Source organism: Crocodylus porosus, unplaced genomic scaffold (assembly GCF_001723895.1).
Source record: "Crocodylus porosus isolate Cpor-Errol unplaced genomic scaffold, CroPor_comp1, whole genome shotgun sequence".
NCBI lineage: Eukaryota > Metazoa > Chordata > Crocodylia > Crocodylidae > Crocodylus > Crocodylus porosus.
In genome coordinates this window covers 21,984,600-22,009,206 of record NW_017728915.1, presented here as the reverse complement: position 1 = coordinate 22,009,206, position 24,607 = coordinate 21,984,600, and the positions used below count along the sequence as shown (strand labels likewise).

At 39.5% G+C, this 24,607-nt stretch overlaps 1 long non-coding RNA gene across 2 annotated transcripts in view; it reads right to left on the bottom strand.

Moving 5' to 3' along the window:
* The window catches only part of LOC109310576, a 36,376-nt gene extending 17,062 nt beyond the window's left edge, over nucleotides 1–19,314 (bottom strand). Inside the window, exon 1 of one of the 2 annotated variants that reach the window (XR_002101257.1) lies at nucleotides 18,503–19,314. This is a non-coding gene — a long non-coding RNA (uncharacterized LOC109310576). The remainder of the gene's footprint in view (nucleotides 1–18,502) is intronic. The other variant, XR_002101258.1, reaches the window with a different exon arrangement.
* Nucleotides 19,315–24,607: the final 5,293 nt, after the last annotated feature.

Genomic DNA, 24,607 nt, shown 5'->3' with positions numbered 1-24,607 from the left:
AAGCCCTTTAATATCAGAAAGCCAGTCATCTGAAATGCAATTGGAGCTAATAAATCCAAGCTATGCAGGGAGCAGAAGGACCAAAGGCAGATTCACTAGTGGAAAGACACTGATAACTAAATAATAAAAAGTTAGAAGGCCAACACCTCAAAGCCAGGGCATCTCTGGAATTCCAGGGCCTTTGGAGGACAAGAAAATCTTTTCCAGATAATGTACTGTCCTCACCTGCACACAAAGGAAGTTGGGGACCCTATCGGTCTTCTTTTTAGTCTATCTTACTTAGTATTTTTCCCCCAATTTTTCTTCCAGCTTCTAGGTGACCTCCCTCCTGTGACAAGGTCTCTCCATGATGACAGTGAGCTCTGATGATAATGTAGGTAACATTCAGACTGAGACCAAGTGCTGCAGAAAGCTATATTTCACTCCTGACCTTCAGCTCCCCCTCTAGTGCAATGCACACATTATATTTCCTTTCACTCATGGCAAAACCAGTGAAACAATGCCAGCTGAAATAAGTGACATTTCTTTAGCTGGGTTTCAGAGATGAATAAAATAGTTTTGCCAGTTCCACTGTAGGTGTGATAGTTGCCACAATGCTCTGTTTAGCTCGCATTAGATATTATGGTAACTACCTAACAGCAAGAAGGAAATGAGCACGGGGCAAACTCTGTCTGTAGGATGTTCTAATATAGTTGAGGCTCATACAGAGTATAGCGTATTCCCCACTAAATGTCCCCCCCACCCTCCGTGTCACTGAATCATCAGAAATAACGAATGATGAAAAATGTTGAAGTTCCAAAGTGTTCGAATCTGTAAATTGTGGGTCCTTATCTTTAATACCAACCACTGAATTAGAGAGTAGCGCTGGCATTACTCCAAATGTATTCCTTTATGTGTCAGGTCTGAATCTCTTCATATGTTAGGGTAGAGCTGCATGTACAGTAGTTTCTTTACTTCCAAGGCGTTTTTACCATCTGTTTCTATTATGGGAGTTTATGGCACAGAATACCTCAGACACTACAGTATCTGTTTCTTTTCTCTGCTGCAGTTATGGTGCTGTAGCACTTTATGAACAGAATGATAAAACATAGAGCCTTCTGAATTCCTCCCCCCACTCCCCAGGTTTTTTTTTTAACACATTGCAGAAATGGAAGGATTTTTTTTACAGTTCACATTATTAAGAAGTGATTTGAAAGAAAATTAGGAATTTATCAGGAAATGTAAATGCGACTACCAAGCAGCTTTTTGAAATCCTTTAATCATATCACGATTAAGAAAGTTTTCATATTGTTGCGTCTACTGGTGTACTTCAGAATGCAGAATTTTGGTATAATCTAAAATTTGCCTGGGGAGTAGGGAGGGAGGAGGGAGGGCATTCTCTGTATAGACAGTCTCCCATCTCTATACATTAAAACCTTGTGCTAAAACAGAGATTCTACAAGGCCTTTGCTCAGTAGCTTTTTAAGAGCAACGTTTCACAGTTTCTCTCACACAAAATCAAAGCATTTACTTCTTAAAGCAGAATGGCATCGATATACTGACACCCCACCTTATACAAATGGCAAACACTTCATTCTTCTAAGAGAAAAACTGTTTCTGCTTTGAACTTTAGAGAGCCATCTTGTGATCTGAATAACCATTATTTGCATGCAAAAAAGAGCCTTCATTTTAAACAGCATTTAAATGGTGAGTGTTTGCAATCATCCTCATTGTCTATGTACAATAAGGGTGCAGAGTTGTTATACACTTCTTTAAAAAAACTGAGGGAATGCAGGCTTTTGGGCAGAGATTAGATAGGTATGGATTTGGCAAAGAAATCAGATTTAGATACAAAGAAATATCCTATTTGCCCGTGGCTGGGCTGATCACATGGTGACCATCTGGAATTTAGATCAAACCTTCCATAAAATACAAGGGACCACAGTTCTGCAGCACTCTCAACAATAAATTAATATCTGTGCTGGAAGTACTGCAAGAAAATGGTGATAAAGGAGACAAAAGCCACATCTCACATACTCCAATTGCACTCCATTTCCTGGGGTTTCTTCACTTTTCCCCCCCATTAATATAAACATTACATGTGAAACATAGTGAAAGCAATAAAAAATAAAGGGCAATTAGAGCCAGGTTCCAGCATTAAGACAGGAGGGGGTGGGGGAAGGAACAAAAATACGGGTCCTGATGGCCTCTTCCTGTTCTCATTTTTTTTAGTGATCTTCTGACCTTGATTAGGCCTGCAAACTTTCATGCAAGGCTTGAGATGAGTCATATATTTGGAAACAAATAGTAGGAGGAACACTAGCAAACTCCAGAGCATGCAAAAGATTGTTTGTTAGTGGTATTTCCTCCATTTCTGAACCACTCTGGCACCACATATTTGCCTCCAACATGTTAATAAAATACCAGCTTTCATCTCCAGGTTCAGCTCTTCCAAGCAAACAAGCAATTCCTCCACTAATAAAAGATAAGATTACTAAGGGAGATACTGCTACGGAAAACTGCTGGTTGGTGAACATGACAGCATTCTTGGAAGTATTTCTCATGGTAGCACTGCTGTTCAGCACACCCACAGTTATACAGCTGCTTTGAGGGGACCCTTGTGGATTGCTTATGTCTCCACTTATTTTTTCCTCAAAGCAAACACGGCCAGATTTTCAAGAGAGTTCAGAACCTGGGACCTTCCACTATGACACTGATAGCCGTGGTCCAGTGGCTCCTGTTCTTTTGAAAATACAGCCCGAACTTGCAGGCTTTTTGAAAATAATTTCCACAAAACTTAGGCTTAACAGATCCACTAGCACCATAATAAATACTTGCTTGAAAAGGCTTGAGTAATTTACTTTGAAGATATTTTCCTTCGTATTTATATAGAACAAAATGTGGTCTTTATTCCTTAGCATCCGAGGCAGGGGCAGGGGGGATCCCAAAGGTTTAATGCAAAGGATCTTGGTCCGTGCTGCCAGCAATTTGTACCAGAACTGCACTTGAGTGAGCCTTTTATAGACATGCTGATATGGAAGGCGTGCTTTCCCCAAGCTAGATTAGACCATTGCATATCTATTAAGACATCTGTTCAGATTTAAAGTCCCATGGAATAGACATGCCATTTTCAGGCATCCCAGATGAAAATGAAAGGTGATTGCTTTCCAGGCCAGGACACCAAAATGGATATGCACTAATTTGGCCCCACAAAGTGAAACAAATTCTTCCTACTGACAGTTGAGAAGGAGGAGGGGAAAAAAGACTTAATTAGGAGTGAGGGAGGGACAATAAAAGATGTCTAAGGGAAAAATACTAGGTGCTACATGTTACAGTTCCACAAATGAAGTACTCAGGATACTAAGTTTTAATTTAGTGTGGATATGTAATAAAAGGTGTGATTCCAAGTCTCCTTCATCTCTTATTAAAGGAGAGTTATGAATTACTGCATGTTAGTCAACAAATTCCTTGCAGTGGAAGATGTGGTCAAAGAATAAATTTAAAACTAAACTAAACTAAAAAAACCCAAACATTAAAGGCTTTAACTCCCCCAACACACAAACATTGCCCCCCACCCAAGCACCTATCAGTTCATTTGTAGTTTAGGTTAAATAAGTGGTTATGGCTTTCTTTTTAGATCAATACATTATTTCAGTAATAGAAATACTAATGTCCTTAAATCTATTTTTTTCCTGAAAATCATCAAAAAAGGCTCTTCTGGATTAGGTCTCCCAACAAACCGCTTTAGTTATGTGTCAGGGAAGCCTCAGTCTCTCGTTTGTCTCTTTTCGGAGAGTGAAGGAAATGCTTATTGGTACTGTACTTTAACTCTTAGCCAATGGAAAGCAATGTTGCACCATTTATCTCCTGCTGACATATTTTTATGTAAACTGTTTCAAAGGGAAGAGATTCACATATGGTTTATGAACTCCCCTAAAGTACAAATAAAAGGCATCCAAGGTTCAAAGAGTTAAATTAACCAAGAGTTTCCCTCTTGATGCTAACCCCCCACCCTAAGCCCCTATTCTCTCTCAGGGCTATGCTTGATTTATAGTGTGATCCATCCCTGTTGGGAGTTGACAGTCACTTTCATTTTCTTGTATTTTTTTTTCCTCTCACTGCCAAGGTCACAAGAGAAAGGGCCCTCCAAGTTTTCTGCATTCGTCCTCCTTCACCCTTCCACCGCGTTGGCCTCATGAATCATTCCGTCTTCACATTGAACTCCTGATGCTTCTCTTCCACCAAACTGCCCGACTTCCGCAATTTTTCTTCATTCTCACTAACAATTTGGTAATGAAATATTGATTTTTAGTTAGATTCAAATAGATGTTATTAAGTTTGCATTGATAAATCGTTCCCTTTCTCAGGCTGGAAGTACCTCAGTCAAATTCTAACTGCGCTTTCATACCTGGTGATGTATTAATTTGACATATTTGTCACCCAGGCTGCCTGGCTCAGAGTTAGAGGAGGGTGTCTATCCTAATTGCTGCTATTTCACAGAGAAGGGTAATTCTAGCTGATTTGTTCCAAGGATTTTTAGCCCTACAATAAGGGCTAGGTAAATATTTTCTGGGAGATTTTTAATTAAAAAAAACACATTCTTCCTATGTAGGTTTTTAGCAATCCAAAACATTCTAGGCCAATTAATTTAAATGGGTGCATTTGGCTAATTGAACTATATAAGATACCAACAGAATTGTTTTAGATTTAAGAAAAAGATAGAGAGATAGACAGAAACCAGAAAGTTTTTTTTTTTTTGTAAAGCCTGGCCTCAGTGGAAGCTGCTGGGTGGTGAACTTCTTCAGAATTTGGCCCTAAAAGGGATCAACAAAATAAATTCTCTAAGCCAGAGCTGAAGGTGGGAAAGGGCAATATAAGGAAGCACATGTTATGCTGGCCCTGAATTGTACTGGACCTGTATATGGAATAGTTGAGGTTCCCTGACGCCCATTACCTCTTTTGGCCAAAACTGTGATCACAGATCTGAATGCAAGCAAATTAAATCAAAAGAGAGAAACACCACCTGATTACTCAGAACACATACTTGTTCACTCTGAAACACATAAAACACATTTTCTGCCATCATAAAATGCAGCTACTGTACAGCTTCATAAACACCTAATTTTGTATTTATACTTGGCCATGGCATTTTGTTAACAGCACATAATGGCTTAGGTCAAAGTTCAAAGAAATTTAGCTCAGAGCTAGCTGAGAGAAAGATATAGACATATTTTTATTCCTGCTGTATAGACATTCAGTGTAACAATCAGTATCAAATTACACACAACTCAGTTTAAAAAAAATAATTTGGGGGTTGTGACTGCATCATTCAGGTTTGAATTTCAAGTGGGCTGCAACTTGATCTCTCATTCTACAGATGAGGTCTCACACCTGTAAAAAATCCACCTTTTAAATATCTCTTGCAGTAGATACCCAAAATATCTGATTTGTGCAGAAACTATTCACATATACCTCCTTATACACTATTAATGAAAAAGTGACAGGCATAAACTTGTGTTCACTAAAATAGAAGCAGGCCCCTGTTTCATAGAAACAGTGAAATGGTAGTCACTGGAGTAGGACTGTGCACCATGACCCATCATGTAATAGGGGAACTGACTTTGTCATCCTGATACATTTCTAGAGACAGAAGTGAGGAAATAAAGTCCAAGTTCTTATCTCCACAGCCTTTTATTTTGAAAATCATTTGCCATTAAAGAAAAGGATCATCTTTGGAATTAGCTGTAAAAGGCACATAGATACCTCCAATTTTACCATTAACTTCCTGGTATTTTTCAACCAGCAACATCACATTTTAAAGATTCAAAGTTTTTCACAAAAAAGTGATATACTTCTTACAAAGATCCTTGAATGTTGTTGTTTTGCTTTGTTTTTGACCAGCTTGTGTATTTTACTACACAAACAATGTTACTATGTTATTTGCAGTATTGGAGGATTAATGGAAAGTTCAAGGGGATACATAGAACACTTTAATGGCATTATGGTCTTGAACTCTGCACACAACTGTCTGCTACATTAGCTAAAATTTAAAAAAACCCAACACCCTCAAACAATAAAAAAAGAAGGTTCTTAAATTATCTGGGTTTAGGGATTTAAATGAATGAGACTGTGTATGCTGAGAGGTGGGGGAGAAATATATGGATTCATTTATAAAGACTATTCTTTCTTCCGCATCTTTCCACTAAAATACTTCTAGGGATATTTAATACTATGGCCAGGTAGAGACATTACACTTTTACTGGTATAAGTGATTGGAAACCAGCCCATACCCATAACAGAACAGAAGTTCACCACATAAAGAGTGGTTTAAAAATGACAGAACCCGGTCTAAGATTTGCCCCCTCCCACCAAAGGGCAAATGTGTGTACAGAAAACCATGCAAGTTAGATCAGTTCCGCCTCAGGCATTTTGAATGCCTGCACCTAGGCTATAAGTAATTATCAATCCGCTTTGGAATGACATTACCTTATTTATATTGTCTTTGAAGCTTCTGCTGCTTTTATTGTTACTGATATCAAAAGGGAATATAAAAAAGAGTCACTTAATCACTAGGTTGTGGTGAGTTCAGCATTCAGAACAGTTTGTAAGATGCACATGGGAAATGAGTCATTTCCTGGAAGCATTAAACTTTGTAAGTTATCAAACCTGTTGTAAGTCAATTATTTTTCTTAACTAAGTTTGCTAGTAATGACAATTGCTAGAAGGAGTGTGTTGTATAGAACTATTTCTATCAGATATTATTAAACTGGGAGAAAGCAAGAAACCTGGTATGAAGCATCTCATGTAAAAATCACAAAAGCAAGAAAATTCAAAAGCAAAGCTAAAATGCAGAACCTGCTTTCTGTCCTTAACTCACCTCAGCTTGGACCATGAAAAACCCAGTGAATTAACTAAGCTCAATGTAAGTGTGACGGACACACTGCTAGAGCATGTTATTAGCTCAATCAGACAAATATGCACTTAGGGAACTTTAAAAATGTGCACTGGCTAATCCTGACTGTAATGGGTCTTTGGGGGCATCAAGATAAATACATATGTTAATGTAATACAAATTATTTAGGGATCATTCCTACTATGCTAGACCTATGTGTCGGTACTGAACCCCACAATCACTGGAAAAGAAATTCTGCCTCTAATGGTTTCAGCCTCCTTCACTAATTGGGTCAAGACTACAAACAAGTTACTTAAGGTGTTACTGTGTGTATGGACAGGGTATGATGCTCCTTTGACAGCCTTTTATTAGTCACAGGAGGATAGGGGTAGCCATAGATTGCAGCTCACTGAACACTCAGCAAAAAAAAAAAAGCTAAAAAATAACAAAGACAACTCTGTTGCTTCCTCTTGATATAAGTGCAATTTGCTGGCACAAAGCCAGCCCAGCAGCTCTTGATGATGATGAAGTGGAACATGGGTGGGTGGGCAAGGCTGTGAGATGGCTGCTCTTTCTATCTCAAGATATCCTCAGAATCCACATGCAAGGAAGACTTTTACAAGAAAAACGCAGACCTGAGCATGCAGCATTAAACTCACCTACTTTATCCCCTTATCCCAAGAAACACCTACTTCTGGGGGAAATACAACAGGCAGGGTGCAGGCTCTAGGCAATATTAGTAATAATGGCCATGTGTAGACGAAACAAAGGGCGTGTGTGCTCAACACTTTAAAGGGGTACTTTTGCACCGCTTTAATAATGTCAGTGTTTGCATGCCTTGGTGGAGTATTGTGCATTAATTCCAGCCACTGTAGGAAATTTGGCAGCGTAATGCACCTTAAATGACTTGGGATGCAGCAAACTAACTGCACAGAGGCCCAGTGCTTCTCTCTGTGGCTGCAGTGCCCCCCCCGGGACTGTCCAAGCAGGTGTCTCCGGGAGGGGGGCGGGGGGGAGGGCGCCGCTTTTGCAGAGGGAAGCACCAGCCCCCCCGCAGCCCAGGGACCACTCTGCCCAGTGGCAGCTCGCCCTCCTCTCCCTGCTGCCAGAGAGGTAGGTAAGTCAGCAAGTTGTGTGCATGACATGGGGGTTTAATCGACCCTAAATTGAAGCGGTATTTTAAAAACCCACCGCTTCAATTTAGGGCTCCCGTTTCATCTATACATGCTCTGTACATGCTCATCACACTACCTATGTGTCTGTGAGATAAAGTCATGTTGATATTTTTACTGATAATTAATTCAAAGCCTGGACAGTGATGTACACATAATACATTTACTCTGGCCTTAATGAGACCTGAGCCAGGAGGCTTTGATGGTAAACTGAACAGAACATCCAACCCTGTTCAACATAATGTAAACCTAAGTAGAGACAGAATTATAGTTAAATTATTTAAACATCTCAGGAAATCAACTAATTCTCCATTCTTGCCATCATGATTGGAAATTAGGCATGCTGTACTTTACACATCAATAGCCAGTAAGTCCAGCTTATGAATATGCTAGTAACAAATCCAAACAGAAAGGAAAAATCTACCAGAAAGAGTTAACTATACTAAAATTTGAGTTTCTTTTTAACTTCACCATCACTACTGTTTCCTAAAGATTTTTTTTTTCTGGTGCATTTTCTTTGTTATTAATACTGTCTATAAAATATGAAGCCCAATTCCATGATCGTCATAAAAATCATAAAATTCTATGCCTGCCATGAAAATATTACATGATATATTTTTGTGTGAAGTACATATTAAATCTAGGTATGGGAATGGTATTTTGCTTCCTTGACATAAGAACTTTTGAAGACATACAGTTTCTCCTAATTTGCTATTAAGTTTCCTTCCTTGTTTTAAAACTGATTTTTCAGATTCTGTGTATAGATTGAGGTTAATATTCATCTTGCCATAAGCAGTACAGTATTTATCCCATATAACCTGTTTACTTTTATTTTTATGAGATACTGTGCCTACATTATACAGTGCATAATCCAAATGTATTTCATATGCATATAGCATTTAATATATGTTATGTGTATAGCTCATATTTTTTAAATATATACACCTAAATTTCAGATGATGACAGATTAGCTAGATACTCGGCTGCACTCACCGCCTGCTGGAAGCATTTGAAATGATGAGGTGTGGTCACAACAGAGCTAGTTACAATTCTCTGAGTTCACGCTTAGTTATGAACCAAAGCTCACTAACATCTCAACACAGCCCCCGCATCTAAGACTGTGGAGTGGAGCAGGAGTATGAGCACATTATATGATGGCTGAGGACTTCCCCACAGTGACTGGGAAGGAGAAGGAAACCCTACATGGTCATTTCTGGTGGCTTTCCAAACTCTATGCACAGATTTATGTGTTTGGTTAATTACCTGAACGCCACTCCTCTGTGATGGTGCATAAATCACACAGAGCAAGTTTGTTCCTTTCTAGTGGTTGATTGACCTAAAGAGGTTTATATATCAGTTTACTGGCTGATAAAATGCACTTCTCTTAGTATTTTTGAACTAAAAAGTCCTGGTCTCAACCTCCATTGATCCTTGTAAGAAGAGTTGCATCACTAGAGCTGGCCCAAATGATTCATCCGTAAGGTTTTTTTGTGACAAAAAGACAGATTGAGTAGCATCAAAACGTTTCATCAACTCATCTGAATCTTGTTAGAACTATTTGCATTGAAAAAAAGAAAAGAAAACTAATTCAAGAATAATGTTGTTTTGGCCATTTTCTCCAATCTTATTTTTAAAAGTTAAAAACCTCTTGAAATCAAAGGCTCTTACAATTTAAAACTAAAATTTTAAAAACTGAAAACCTGAAGAAGAGTGTTTGTGCCCAAAAGCGTGCAAGGAACAATTTTTCCAACTATTTATTTGGTTTAATAAAAGACATCACCTCTACCCAAAGAACCTTGTGTCTGCCTAAAGTCTAATCAGTATTTCATTTGAGCTGAAACTTTATGAATATTTCAGAATTGCTGGTGAACCTAAATATCAGTTATTTGTGCAGATTTAGTCATTGGAGTACTGTATAAAAATAAATAGCCATGGAAGGTTCATGAGCTAATACTTTTTTCTTCCTGCATAAGAGGAGAAAGTCTTGCCAATAATAAGAGTTGCATAATTTTATTTATTTTTTTACTAGGAGCATTATCATAGTACCTCTTTGGTATATAACTATTTTAGTGTTTTTAATCTTGTGATAGGTATTTTAAAACTATTTTTTTCAAACCAATATTTGCTGGTTCTCTAAACTGCTTTGCACTCCAGATTAAACACTGTCATTTTGTTATTCCTTAGCAAAGTTGGGGTCTCATTTCACCAGAACACTTACACCTAGATTTCTGAGCTGTCAATTACATGATCACATCTACAGATAACAGAAAGAAAAGCATGGAAAAGGCTTGAATTATATAGAACACATCCCTTGAGATATCTTACTGTCATCTACACAACTGAGACGGGATGCTAAGCACTTACTACCATATCATTATAGAGCTGTTTCTCAGGGGATAGTAAGGATATAAACATTTGTACCCTGACTAGGAAGGAGTCTTTAGCCCATTCCTATCCTGTACCACCCAAAGCTTTGGTCCTCTCAGTCTTCTTGCTCTCTATATTGTTCATGTGAAACAAAGAACTCAAGTTTTTTTGTTTGACCAAGATTTGATCAAGGACACAATTATGACAAGAAGAACAAACTATTTCTTTAACTTTCATTCCACTTTGCCCGGTTCAGTGAAGCAGTGTCCTTAAATGTGCTGATGAGATCTCCATTTCAGTGACGCCCCGTGGGGGTATCTACATGTGCGCTCTACTATGGAGCTCATTGACTAGCTCTGTAATAAAACATCATCATATGTAAGTGTGCCAGTATTATGGCGCAGCAAATTAAACTGTCTGCTGCCTAGCTCCGCACTGTAGCACCCTTGTGTCTCAGCCATCCCCTCCGCTGCCTGATGCTGCCACCCAGAGCCTGGGGCTGACCCCGCAAGCCCTGAGCTGCTCTGCCCCATCTCAAACTGCTGAGGTCCTGGGTGCACATGAAGATGCTGCACCCAGGAGAACCTGGCTCTGGCATGAACTGCATCAGAATATGACCCTTATGGCACAGCTCTACAGTTCTGTATGTTTCCCTACGAAAGCAAGGAGAGATTTGCCTGCAAAATGAATAGAGGGTATTTTCATCCTAGAATAACATGATCTCGTAGACCAGGGATCAGCCCCAAATATCTGACAGTCTATTGACTTCAGTAAACTCCTTATCTAAAAGCTACAGAGAAAGAAAAAAAATCGCCTGAAAAGCATCATTACAAAAATACACACCTATCAAAAACTTGCAACATTTCTATCAAAAATGTTAAGCAAACAATCTTTGATCTTCAGAAGCTAGATTTCTGCCAGCAAGAGAGAGAAAACAAGCAAACACTTCCTCAGCAATCACAGGCATTAACTATCATATTGTGTACAAAAATCTGTGCAGAGGTTGGAAGAAAGAGCCGGGGCAAGTTGTAGGAGCCATCATGAAAAATTATTAAGGGTTTAGGAAAAGAAAAATCAATCAAGAAAGATACACAAACCTGATTAGGAAAAAAAATTGTATGCTACAATATAGATAGGCATGTTAACGCGTGGCTGGTTTCTCTAAGATTAAAGAAAATAACCTAAGGTTAGATCGCCCTTTGTGTTTCAATGCTAGCATCTGCAAAACTGGAAACCTGTTCACCATGGCTCCAAGCAAGGAGCTGATAAAAGAATATTTTTTGCAGTTAAGTTCCCTTGCTTTCCAGTGGCTCCTGGAGTCACGACATAAGAGACAAACTAACTTGCCAGGAAACTGAGTTCAAAGGATTTTTTTCTAGTGCCTGTTCTGATCCACATTTGTGTCTATTTGAGTTTTCTGAATAGATGGAGAAGAGGATCAGACTTTAAATGAAAATGACCTAAATGGAAATCTTTTTAATAGTGCCAATGCATGGAAATACAGTAAACCATTGAAACCCAACAAATCTAATACAGTGAACAACTTTGGTTGGAAAAAGCTAACGATCAAATCTCTCTCTCTCTCTCATCCAAATGACCGATGGCAAGCAATTAAAAAGGAGCAGTGAGAAAATACCCCCATCTCTCTGTTTTTATGCTCTGTCCTGATGTGGTAGAGACACAGCGTGCTCATGGCTTCAATTTCTATCCACCAGGAATTAGCAGCAATCTGCAGATGCATGAAAATGTGACGACCCTTATTTTAAAGGAAAATATTTAAACTCTATGGATAGATAATGAAGCACAATCTGCTAACCGCAGAACATTTTGCCTAGAAATTGCAAATGAATATGGCCAGCCTCTGCTAAAGTAAAAAAATGACCCAAGACAACAAAACCCAACTGAATTGTGATTTATAGTAAATCTCTGACATTTTTATGGTTCTCAAACCAATAATGCAAGAAGAAACAGCAGACAGTGAGCCCTTGGCACTGGTATTGACTTCAAGGTCAGTGGAGCACAGAAACCTATTGGTTACTGATAAAATGGCCTCTCCTCCACCCAGCTGCTTCTGGTTTTCAAGAGAACTTCTTGGAAATATGCAGGTGTTTGATATTTTTGTGGTACTTAGTTCCCTTATTGCAGCTGATAGAATAATTACTTTGTTTAAACTTTTCAATCAACTGAATTTCTTCTTCCTTTGAGTCTGGAATTACCTTATTCAGTATCAAGGCTCAAAAAGGCAGGTTAGCAGCCTTTAACAACTCCCATTAGTTATTCATGTCTACATAGGATTCTTTTATTCTTAAATCAAAAATGGTTATTTCCATTATTATTATTCTTTTAACTCATAGGTAAGGATAGCATGATTGTGTCTGTAAGTAAGTGCCATGCTGAATTTAATCATGCTATTTATTTGCTTTGAATTATCCTGTATTCATTTTTTTCCTGTACTCTTAGGCATCGATAAAGTGGCTCTTACTATTACAGTAAATTAAATGCACTTTAAAAGATTATCTCTTACATTTGTCATAACAAGAATTTACATTGATGTTTTTCTCTCTCTTTAAGTGGGTATAAAGAACTCATATACATTTTCTAATTTATTGTGTAGTATTTATTACATGCAGAGGGGTTTCTTCTCTAATCACAACTCATTAAAATCACAAATTATTCACAATAACCCCTGGTGAAAGACCATCATGTCAGGGAGGGGGGTGGGGGAGAGAAATTCCAACAATTTTGGGTGAAGGAATTAAACTTGTTTCATTGCTTTTCCTATAAGAAATGCACCTTCCCTGCAAAAAAGTATTTTAAAATGGAAAACTATTGAACATAATAAGAAAGAAATGTAAAAAGCTTCATAGGAATGAGAGAGCTGTATGAAAACAAGCTGCACGCTTGAGAAAGAAAGGGAAAATGCATAGTACCTCTTCAAAAACCTACAATGGGTAAGAAAGCAGAATTGGGATTTAGTACAAAAGGAAAGGTAAACTCCTTCAACCCTTTGTTCATTGCAAGTTGGCTATTCATATTTATACCTTACTGCCAGCTGTAAGCAAAAGGTGTGTTTTGGGGTTCACAAATGCTTCTATAACCTCATGTCATAGTGTCTAATGGCTATCACATAATTATCCTATAACCTGAGGTAGGCAGCCTCCTAATATAACATACATACTGTACATGAACTGTTCTTCATACAACTCTACATAAAGGGCTATTTGAATCTTAGTTGTTAAATATTGCATTCAGCCTGCCAGTTAGCTGCCTTTTTTTTGCTTTAGATATGTGGCATTTTCCACATGTTTAGCAGTGAAGCAGACATTTGTTTGGACTATATGCCTCTGTGTACTTTTTTAATGTAATAAAATTGACAGATGACTTCTTTTTGCAACAGGTTTGGTAGAAGAAAATGTTTTTTTTCTTGATGGCTGTTTAGACAGCAGTCTTAAAAAATGACTAGTCACTAAAATTCCTCATGCTCATTTCATATTGTGTTGATTCATATTAAATTCATGACAACAAAAAAGCAACTTGAGGCACTTTTGGAAATGACCACTCTTTAGTGCTTCTCTCCTCCAGGCTTGATAGGCCCAGAGTCCATAAAGCTGCCTGCTGTCTTGTGTCATGAAAAGAAACAGCTTTGCCTGGGAATGCCATTACTGTGTAATGAGGCATGCAGCAAAATATACCTTCAGCAGCCACTTGATGAAGGCTTGCTGACACACCAGACCAGACAGAAATGTTTTTTTGTGTGTTCTTCCTTATTTTGTCCATCAATCACATCATTAGTCAAAGCAGACAGCCTTGTCAGCTGGGCACAGATGCGGACTGGCAGGCGATCAGTGGACAGGTGTTAGAGCTTTCCCAAAACAAGATCTTGAAATGAGAAAAGGAGTGAAGACCTTGTTTCAAGGGCTGGAATGTCAATAAAAAAAACAGACCAGGAGGGGAAAAGTTCAGAGGGGGTGCTCAGAGCAACCATGCAGATACTTTAGGGAAAGTTAAAGGAACCTGCCACTTTTTATTACATTTTAATTTCTGTCCACATTAGTGGATGGCTGTGGATTGCAATGATGTCCAACAATCCCTGGTTTGAATATAGTCTAAAGGACATTATGTAAACAGTACTGTACTTCAGTTTCATTAGGAAAATCCTCCATGGCACATGGATTTATTTGTCCGAGGTTTCTGTCATTAAGCTGAGACACTAATACCCATGACGAGCATATATTCTTTCAGTCTGACGTGCAAAATGGCAGAGAGCTACACGAGGGATCTCATTTTCATTATAAGAACCAAAAACATAAACACAGTGAGATACATCCCAACTGTCCCTGATTATAAGCAATGCTAATCATGTAAAGTGAAATCTTGCACTCACCAGTCCTCACTCAGGCAAACCCCCCACCAACTTTGATGGGAGTCTAGCCTGAGTAATGAGCTAGACCTGTGAGCCCTGCTTTATGAGCATCTGGCACTGAGGTCCATGTCTCTTTCCCTTAGCCAGCATTTCTGATATAAATAACACTGTCACAACAACAGGGGGAGAATCGCAGGTTTGTCTAGGAAGGAGTTAGATTTGAACCAGGGCTTTCTCCAGTTTCCTCTGCAAACTCTGTACCTTCCTAGGCTTTGCAGCATAGCCCGGACACTGTTCCAGGAGCTACCAGGGGAATGGACCATGGCATAGCCTGATCTCATTGTGACTAAAGAAAACAAATCTGTTTAATTTCCCTGCCTCTTTACTAGCATTCATTGTTATCCATCCAGCTCTCACCAGCATCCCTGGAACTGCACATCTGATAATTCTTTGGTTCTGGGCTGAATTGGAATTGAGGCCGCAGCATAAAAGGGCTGCTCTAGCTGTCATGGCCCTTGGGTTAGGAAGATTAAGGCATACTAGTGCAAAATGCAGTGATGTGACTAGCACTGTATCTGGCTGCCATTGAATCTAATGCCTTAATGGCTTTGTACCCCCTTTCACAGCTGGCTCAAATGGAAGCAGCCTCTGGCCAAGCCTAAAACAAGGCTTGAACTCAAGACTCTGGAAGAACAGCAAGATACTTTAACTATTCTGCCCCTGGGCTCATTCCATCCCTTATAACAATTGGTTTATTTTGCCAAAAAGCCATTTTTTAAATGTTAGTTGTGTGCCTTTACTTGAAATGGGGACTTACGCATCCACTCCCTTCACTGCATGAGCTCCACCAAAGCCCAAGTCAACCAAGATCCACTCATATGCCTTGTAATAGCTCAATCAGAATTTTCTGTTCTGCTTCTTCCAGCCATAACATTCAGTTCTGTAAACTGAAGTTCTCTCATAATGCTTTTGTGCAAATACTTACAGCAAAGGGTGTTTCATTTCCTTCCCATCCTCCTGGTCTGCTGTTTCATCTGCAATTGCACTCTCAAACTTTGAATTGTAGACGGCTTTAATAAATTAGGCCATTATTTCCTGACCAAGAAACCTAATTAACTGTTTTTGAACAGCTTTGCCTGCATAGCATGCACTTTTGAACTATATTTTGTATGATTCTCCAACTCCTCATCACCAAATGCCGCATGAATCTCATGCAACATACTGCTCTTTTGTGCCATGTCATTCTACAATGACATGGACAAAATGATGCTCCTCAGGGTCAAGAGCAAGTTCTGCAGATATAATTTTATGCACAAGCTGCTTCTCTCAGTCTCATTCTGACTCATCTGGTCAAACTAAATGCAAATAATTCTCCAACTCCCTTTGATAGCAAATTTCCCATTAACATTAAAAAGGTTCAACACATTTAGTACCCTCCCCTCTTTGAAATGGCATGCCCATTCTGCATTCATTGGTTAATCTTTCTGTGGCTAGATCTGAAAACATATCCATCACTTTTACATATTCCTTTACTTATATCCCCAGCTTGGCAAACCATGATTGTGTTGCTGTGGTCCAAGAATGATCAACATAGTGTCTTGTCTCCATTGAAGTCAATGATTCAACTTGATTGATTTCAGTGGGACAGGATCATATCCCCAGTCCTTCTGTTGATTTCCATCACTCTATGCTCCCAAAACACATACGAATTGGTCGCTTTTTGTCTTACTGATCAACTGTGCGCTGCTGGCCCCCTGGCACTGAAGGAGGGGAGATCACCCACTGATGCTCCTGCCCCCAGCCCTGCCCAGCTTTCCACACAGCTGCTTCCCCTGGCTGGAGCCCTTGAGCCAACAGGATGGGGAGGGTGCTGGGACTCATCACTCCATGCAACCAATCTCTGCAGCTCCTGGATGGATCAGGGCACCACTGTACCTTCTGGATCCAACCCTGTGTGGCTTTGGTGCTGAAAGAAACAGTGGTGGGATAATTTCACTGCTGAAATAAGAGACGAGGCTGGTAGAGACCGCACTGTTTAGATGCTGATTCTACACAGTGCATGGATGGGCCACACAGTCTGCTTCTGAATTTCAGTTGCTTGTTATGCTGTTGGAGGAGGAGACACATTGCTGTGTAAGGTGAAGAATACAAATCCGCCTGACTGGAATGGAACTAATATTATTTTCCACCCTGAATAAAAAATATCTTGCCAAATTATGTCTTTCCCAAGCAAAAATTCTTGCTAGAAAACTACAGCTTGCCTGTTTCAAAAACAAATCACAACAGATGCTGGAACCCTGCCTGCTCAGACAAACCAAGTAGGTTTCACAAGGACCTGAAAAAATGGATGCAGATTCTTGCAAGAAGAAAAGTGACTCTGGAGCTCGAAATACAGGAAGCCCTGAAAGGACCAAACTGTCCAGGAAAGGATGCTAGCTTAAACCGTAGTTTAGGTTCACATTCATTCCTTTTCTACGTTCAGATGAAAGGCAAAGCCCTGAAATGAGATGGTTTGCACCAAAACCAGCATATGCCATCTGCCAGGGGAGTTGGACCCACCAAATAACATCCCTAGTTTCCTACTTTATTTTGCAGGCTGAGTCTGCCAAGCAGCATCAAATTTCAAATCAAAAAAATACAGCCTGAAAACTAGGGCAGACCAAAACTTCAGGACCAATATGGCTTGCAGCAGTCACGTAACACTGAATGAGTGCTCGGGGCACCCCTGGGGAGAGGATATGGGACAGAAGAGAAAAATGGGGGTGGGGGAATAGGGTCTGAAGCTGGAGGTGGAGAGCACAGGTCCTGTGCGGGGGGCAGGGTGGCATAAGTTCAAGAGCAGTGGCAAGGGGGCAACAGGCTTATGGACACAAGGGACTTCTAAACAGTGGAGGCTGAGATGCTCTGCCTACCCCCACCAGGAGCTGATTTTAAGTTCCTGGACCAGTAACACTGCGGAGGTGTGGACTCCACAGGGTTGGAGGACAAATCTGGCACCCCTCCTAACCTGGCATCTGGGATGGGTGCCCCTCTTGCCCACCCCTAGTTACACTACCAGTTTCAGGAAAGACATAGTCTGAAGAGAAGTGTCCTTCAGCCTGAAAGCAAGAGCAGCACAAATCAGTAAGCAGATAAGCAGAACTGGGTTGAGATAGGCTCTGCTCGTTCTTTCATCTACTGCCTTTGTGGGTTTCACCCCTACAATTCTTTGTGAGCATTGTCCATTCCCTCTAGGTCCTTCTTCTCCTTGTGGTCCCCCTGCTCCTCCCTACCTTTCACTTACCTCCTGATCCGTTGGCCTGTTTTCCCTTCCAGTTTGGTCCTGGCTCCCACCTGCTTCTCCACCTCTCAGCCCTTCTCCTTCCCTCCCTCCCCTCCCCTCCCCTCCAGGTTTTGTCCACTCCATGTGACCCCATCATTCAGCCTTGCTCTAGTTTTTCTGTGTAGGTTTCTCTTCGCTAATAGTTACACCACTTATTAAAATTAAATGATAAAAATAGATTAAGCAAGCAATGCTCTCACCATTACATGTGTTAAATTAATCACATAACTTGGAGGGAACCTGAGCTCTTATTCATTTCTTTCCAGTAACTTTAGGCCCTTGCTTTAAGTCCTCAGGTCTGTTTGCTCTCTGGATATTCTGGAGTCCTTGAGGCATTGCTACTCAATCAGATAGGCAGTTAAGGCCAAGAGGAGATCAAATGAGCCATGCATTTATCTTACACCTACTCTCTCTGGGTCTCAGCATATCCCATGGGTTTCTTCTTCTCATGCCTCCTGGGATTGGAACAGGATCATGTCACTCCACAAGTCCCTGCCTGCAAAATAAATTTAACAAACTTGACATTTAAGTTGTCCTCTAGATTCAGGGATCGATTCCTAGGGCAGACCTGGATCTTTGGGACTGTTAAAGAGGCAACAAATGGGCTGGAAAGTGACCTGAGGGGAGCGCTCTGCTGACACAAACACACTGGCCCAAGATTTGCCTCTGTTGCCACATACCCACTTAACATGTGGAGCAAGACTTGTAACTACCACACCAAGCCTAGAGTCTACCCATGTGTGGTTCATTAAGGTCCATACATCAATATGGCTAGTTAGGGGACTTCCCAGAAATAGTAAAAAACTGTCAGAATTTGGGCTACCCATGGCGTTAAGGCCTGAGCAGAGATCAAGAGCAGGAGAGGATCAAATCAATTATATTCAGAGTGATTAGGCTATTGGGGTAGATTCATACCTGTTGTTTCAGGCGTTGTGTCTACAACAGAGCTTTAAACAATAAGCTATGCAGTTTTATTCTGCACTTGGGCTGCCTTTGGGAGATTTACTTCACAAACCTGAGGGCTAAAAACTTAGTTTTCTATTTTAGGCAAACATTTAAACCCAAATATACTTACCAAGCCAATCCAAAACACTGGTAATAGGTCCACAGCCAGGTACTGATAGTAAGTGAGGAGAATTAGTTAACATCTCCTCACACAACACAAAATATGGCCCTGCGCATAGCTCATATTCAGCACAGTGCAATTACTCTACAAAGATACAGTACCTTGTGAAATATCAAGGTAACCTGAATCTTAACGTGTGTCACCACTGTCTTTGGTCACTTATTTTAGAAACTATTAAAAAAAATAAGATTCATTCCACTTCAATAAATAACAGGCAGGAAGGGGGAAAAAAGAAAGAAAGAGAAATTAGGATCACCAAAAGGTCAGGTGCCTTTATACAGCACAAGGGAAAAGGAACAGACTTTCAGATCTTTCCAAGAGCTGACCTTTCTAAAGATGTGCTCAGCATGAAGGGGGCAATACCTGATACAGATCCACACTTCTACCTTTAAATAAGAATTAATGCCAGGGAGATTTCTCTTGAGATATCATTAATCTAACCAACCATTGGAGGTCACTATTGCACTAAGTAGGTGTAGGTAGAATACACTCAGGTAGGCAAAGAAAATAATAGGCCTATAGGAATCAGTAGCAATGAATATCTAAGCATTATGAATAATCTAGCCCTTTTTATGCAGGATGAAGTAAAATGCATTAGTAAATAAGGTTCATTAATTATGTAAATTATAAATTGATTAGGGGCCAGTAAGGCTTTCATAAGGAAACGCGAACACAAGACAAAACTTACAGAAGGCATACAGAGATTAGTAATGTGTAATAGAGTGAAGAAAAACTAGGTTTGCCAACCACTCCCTGCATACACCAGAAGGAAAATGTGTAGGCAAGATGTTCCAGCCCTTCCCACATTGGTGGAAGCGCTTGAAGAAAAGGGAAATGTCCTGGAGTCTGTTAGGGGAAGGGAAGAAGGATGATTTAATGGATAGTGGCTCTTGGACTCTGGTAACCTCTGATTTATTCCTAGCTCTGCCACAAATTCTTTTTGTGCTCTTGGGCAAGTAACTCAATCTCTGTCATGCCTCAGTTCTATAAGATGGACATTATTTTGGGGTGCTAGGAGAATCAAATCCATTAATGGTTGCAGGTGGCCAGATTCAGTGATAACAAAGGCTGTGTAAACACCTGACTAGATAGATTAGCTTTTCTTACAATGTTGGTTAATTTTGCCAGGTTCACACAGTGCTTGGCATTTTCAAGTAAACCTGGAAACCAAGGCAGCCCCCCCAGGGACTGCTACTTCAACTGCCAGCTTGAGTTCATCAGAGCTGCAGCACAAACCCAGCCCTAGCTGTTAAGTACAACACCTGGTCAGATCATCCTATATAGTAGCATAGACATTACACACCAATATGGCACTTCATCTTTATCCCTCCAGTGGCAGCATGCAAAAATCATATGACATATCCCCTCGCTGCTGCAGTCTGGATCCTGTCTCCGCAGCATTATCATCGATCTTTTGTTCTACATTAGGCTCCTAGGCAGCCCATTGGGGCTGATTTGTCAATAATTTCAAAGGTTATTCAAACGTTCAAGCTTTATTGTGATTCTTAATGGATCATCTCCATAGAGCAATTTAGAAGTGTAGAGGAGAGGAAGGTTATATAGCAACACTGAAGAGACGGTACCAAGCTGGTGACAGTGCCACTATAATGTTGAATCTTGCCACCATTACACATAAAATACAAGAGAAAAATCATGCTTGGTCTATGAGTACTTTGTATGTAGTTTCGAACAGGTCATCTATATAAATTATGATGCAGAAAGAGGGGGGAAACAGGATTAATAAGGATCAACGGTGCAAGCAACTGGCATCAGATGTCAATGCCATATTGGAATTCAACAGAATGGGATTTCTGGTAGCCTTAGAAACTAGAGCACTGATCAGTCTCACCCAGATCTGCCTATTAAAAGGTATATGTGAGGTCCAGAAAGAGCCCAGCACAGACAAAACTGTCATTCAGTATGATTTTTCTTGAATCACAGAGGCAACGTTCACGAGTCGGTGATCATCTAGTGGGTGCATCGCGTCAACAGGTTTCCTTTCTAAAGCTTAAAGAATTAAAGCATATCGACAAGTAAAGCCCATATAAAAAAGTAAACCTATTGGGCCTGATGTAGCCCTTACTTAAGCAACTGTAATCACAAACAACTTCAATAAAGACAACGGCATTAATTCCATGTTACAGATAGGCAACTGGGACGCAGACAGGCAAAAAATAGAGCATTTGTTAAAAGACAAAATACACCTAGTTGGGCATGGGCTGAGGGAGGGCCAAAGCAAATTCATGTTTGAGGAAAGTAGAGAAGAAGACAGGAGAAGATAAAAGGAAATGATGAAATCCTGGCCCCACAGAATTCAATGGGAGATTTGCCATTGGGTGAAATCTTCACAAAAATTCCCGTTGACATTGGATTTCACCCAAAGTATCAGCATCACTTTTAAAATGTATTAGCTGCTCTTCCTTTAAAGTCAGCAGGGCTATGCAATCAGTTGTTTGCTGCCAACATAGTAAGTATGTTGGGAGGCACCACAGGCTCTGCCCAAATACAAAGATTAACCTTAGAAATCATTTGCTTAGGTGCTTTTGCTAATATATACGTAAATATAATGAATCCAAAGAACAGGGGGGAAAAGAACAATCAGAAAGTTTTCTTAATCTATCAAGTACATTGGTGCACTTCTTTAAAAAATAAGGACTTCTGAAACAGAATAGCTGAACAGTTTTCATAATTAGAGCTTATATACACATTTCATTACACCTATCCTTAAACTCTAAGTCCAAAAATAATGGTGTTACCACTCTGAAAGTTTTTTTGTGCACTAGAACCTTGATCATTCTCACTTTGCTAATGTGCAAACCCAGTAATTTTAATAGAAAAAATGGCAATCTCCCACTGCTCAGTAAAGATTTAGTAGCAGAGTGTAAAAAGCGAGGTTTGTATCATGGAGTCTTCACTATTACAACATACGCTACAGTAACTACTAATAGAGGGCTCAAGTAGGCAAATCCCATTTATGTTCTTTACACAAAACATCCTTTCAATTGGATTTTACCCAAAGAGTGGGCTGCTTACATAAGTAAAATATCATGATAAAGGAATCAAAATGAAATTTAAATAGTTGAAAGTAAATGAATCACAATATGGGAACAAGGTATGCCTTGTAATTCATACCCTCTGATATTTTTGTGCTCTAAATAAAGCTGAGAGGAAAATGTTTTCCCCACCCTGTAAAAATCTGAGGTGACTATTTTTGAGATTTCAAATCTTCATCATGGTTTGAAAAGGAAAAATATTAATGTAACAAACCTCTGAACAATATCAATTCAGATCAACTGACCTATTTAATTTCTACTTTTTAAAATTGCTTTACTTTACTTTCAACTATTTTAAATACTCCCATAATTTACTTGAATTTCTAAACAAAAAGCTATATCAAATAGAAAACCAGACCTATTTATTTAAAAAAATAAAGCAATAAAAACCTTATTTTTTTCCTGAAATTTCAGTGTCAAAATAACTTGGTGAAATAGCCCCTTTCTTGTGAACAGTTTTGGTTTTGATAAATCAGCACTTTCTGATGAAAAATCATGCATCAGCAAATTTACAATCTGTTCTACATCTTCATGCTCCAATATATAACCTACCTTTCCTATCATTTGGGAAATTCAGTGATATTCTACTCTAGTTAAACATTTTCAGGTTATTTTTTTAGAAGGTGAACCATGTAGACATGGCTGTTGGATTGGCCAGCCATTATTACTCAGTACTGTGTCATCGTTCTTGGAAGCAGAACATGTGAAGATGTAAAACATAATTGTTCCCCTTACACAGGTTGAAGAGTATGTTCTCCATGCTATCTTTGTAAGTCTGATTCCTCCTGTCCGGAACAACATAAAGTTTACCAGAAGTACATGAATGGGAGTAACATAGAACTCTTTTGTTCTTATTGCCAGTATTGTTTTATCTTTGCTTTTTTAAAAATTATAGTAGCAATATAGTCAACATGGGTGTATTTGGACATTTAAGGGCTTTAAAAACACCAGGCCAGTGAACTGAGATATATACTGGAAGATAATATGAACTACACTGTAATTATCACCATTTCCAGAAACACTGCTATGTAGTTACTACATAGGACAGTACTATGCCACTCAATTATATCCTCCACCTTCCAGTACTTAGTAGTAGGCTAGAACACCTACAAGAACAATGCACTACCTATAACTCTCAACATATCTTGTACTATTAGTAAAAACTTTTAAAAATTCATACTTGATAAAGTAATAAACTTGTTTGATGTATAAGACCCCACATACCAAATGGTGAAATACAGGGAGAGTTGTTAAAAGAATAAACCTGTTGAATAAATCTGCTATGCAAAAATTTATCTCAATGTTATATATAATGAAACCCTTCTTAAACCAAAACCTGATAAAACAATAAACCTGTTCAACAATAAAATTTGCTGTACTCTAGGGCTATACTTCTCTGCTGTATTTGGGGCTGCCAGACACATCTCAACCTGTTTAATCTCAGCAGTCCTGTTTTTAGACCAATTTTTGCTATTCTGTTTCAATCATCTCTACACCTGTAAAATAAAAGGATGCCCCATAGTCCAAGTGTATGCCAATATCTGTCACTAGTATTTTAATAAGATACAATTTCTACTCTCTTTCTCTCAAGTAGACATGTATCTCTGTACTTGAATAACACTTCCCATCCTCCAGGTATGTGGGCAAAGGGTAATAAGTAGAGCTATATAGCAGATCCTTTGACCCAAGGGTCCTGGAGTATACACACTGGAATTTTTATCCTATCTAGATTGCTGATGGTACATGCATACAAACATTGTTCCAGCAGTGATATCCCATTAGAATACACGAAGGTGGGTTAGGCTGTTTTATTTCACTGTTTATTTTTGGAGGGGGAGGGGAGGGATGAGGATTGTTTGTTTGTCTTGAAGAGGCAACCACCAAACGTTTTGCAAAATTTAATTCAGGAGGCTAGTTCTTACTCAAGAGAGAACTGGGGCTATCTGCAGAAGCAAGAGTTACCAGGATTTGAACCACATCTGCTGATATGATTGCAGTGCTACTGACCATTATCTTCGAAAACCTGTGACTGGGAGAGGTCCCAGGTGATTAGAAAAGGGCAAACATAGCGCCCATCTTTAAAAAAGGGATGAAGGAGGATCCATGGAACTACAATTGGTCAGTCTCACTTCAGTCCTTGGAAAAATCATGGAGCAGGTCCTCAAGGAATCCATTTCTAAGCACTTGGAAGAGAAGGTGGTGATTAGGAACAGTCAGCATGGATTCACTAAGGGCAAGTCATGCCTGACCAACCTGATTGCCTTCTATGATGAGGTGGCTGGCTCTGTAGATGTGAGTACAATGGAAGTGATATATCTTGATTTCAGCAAGGC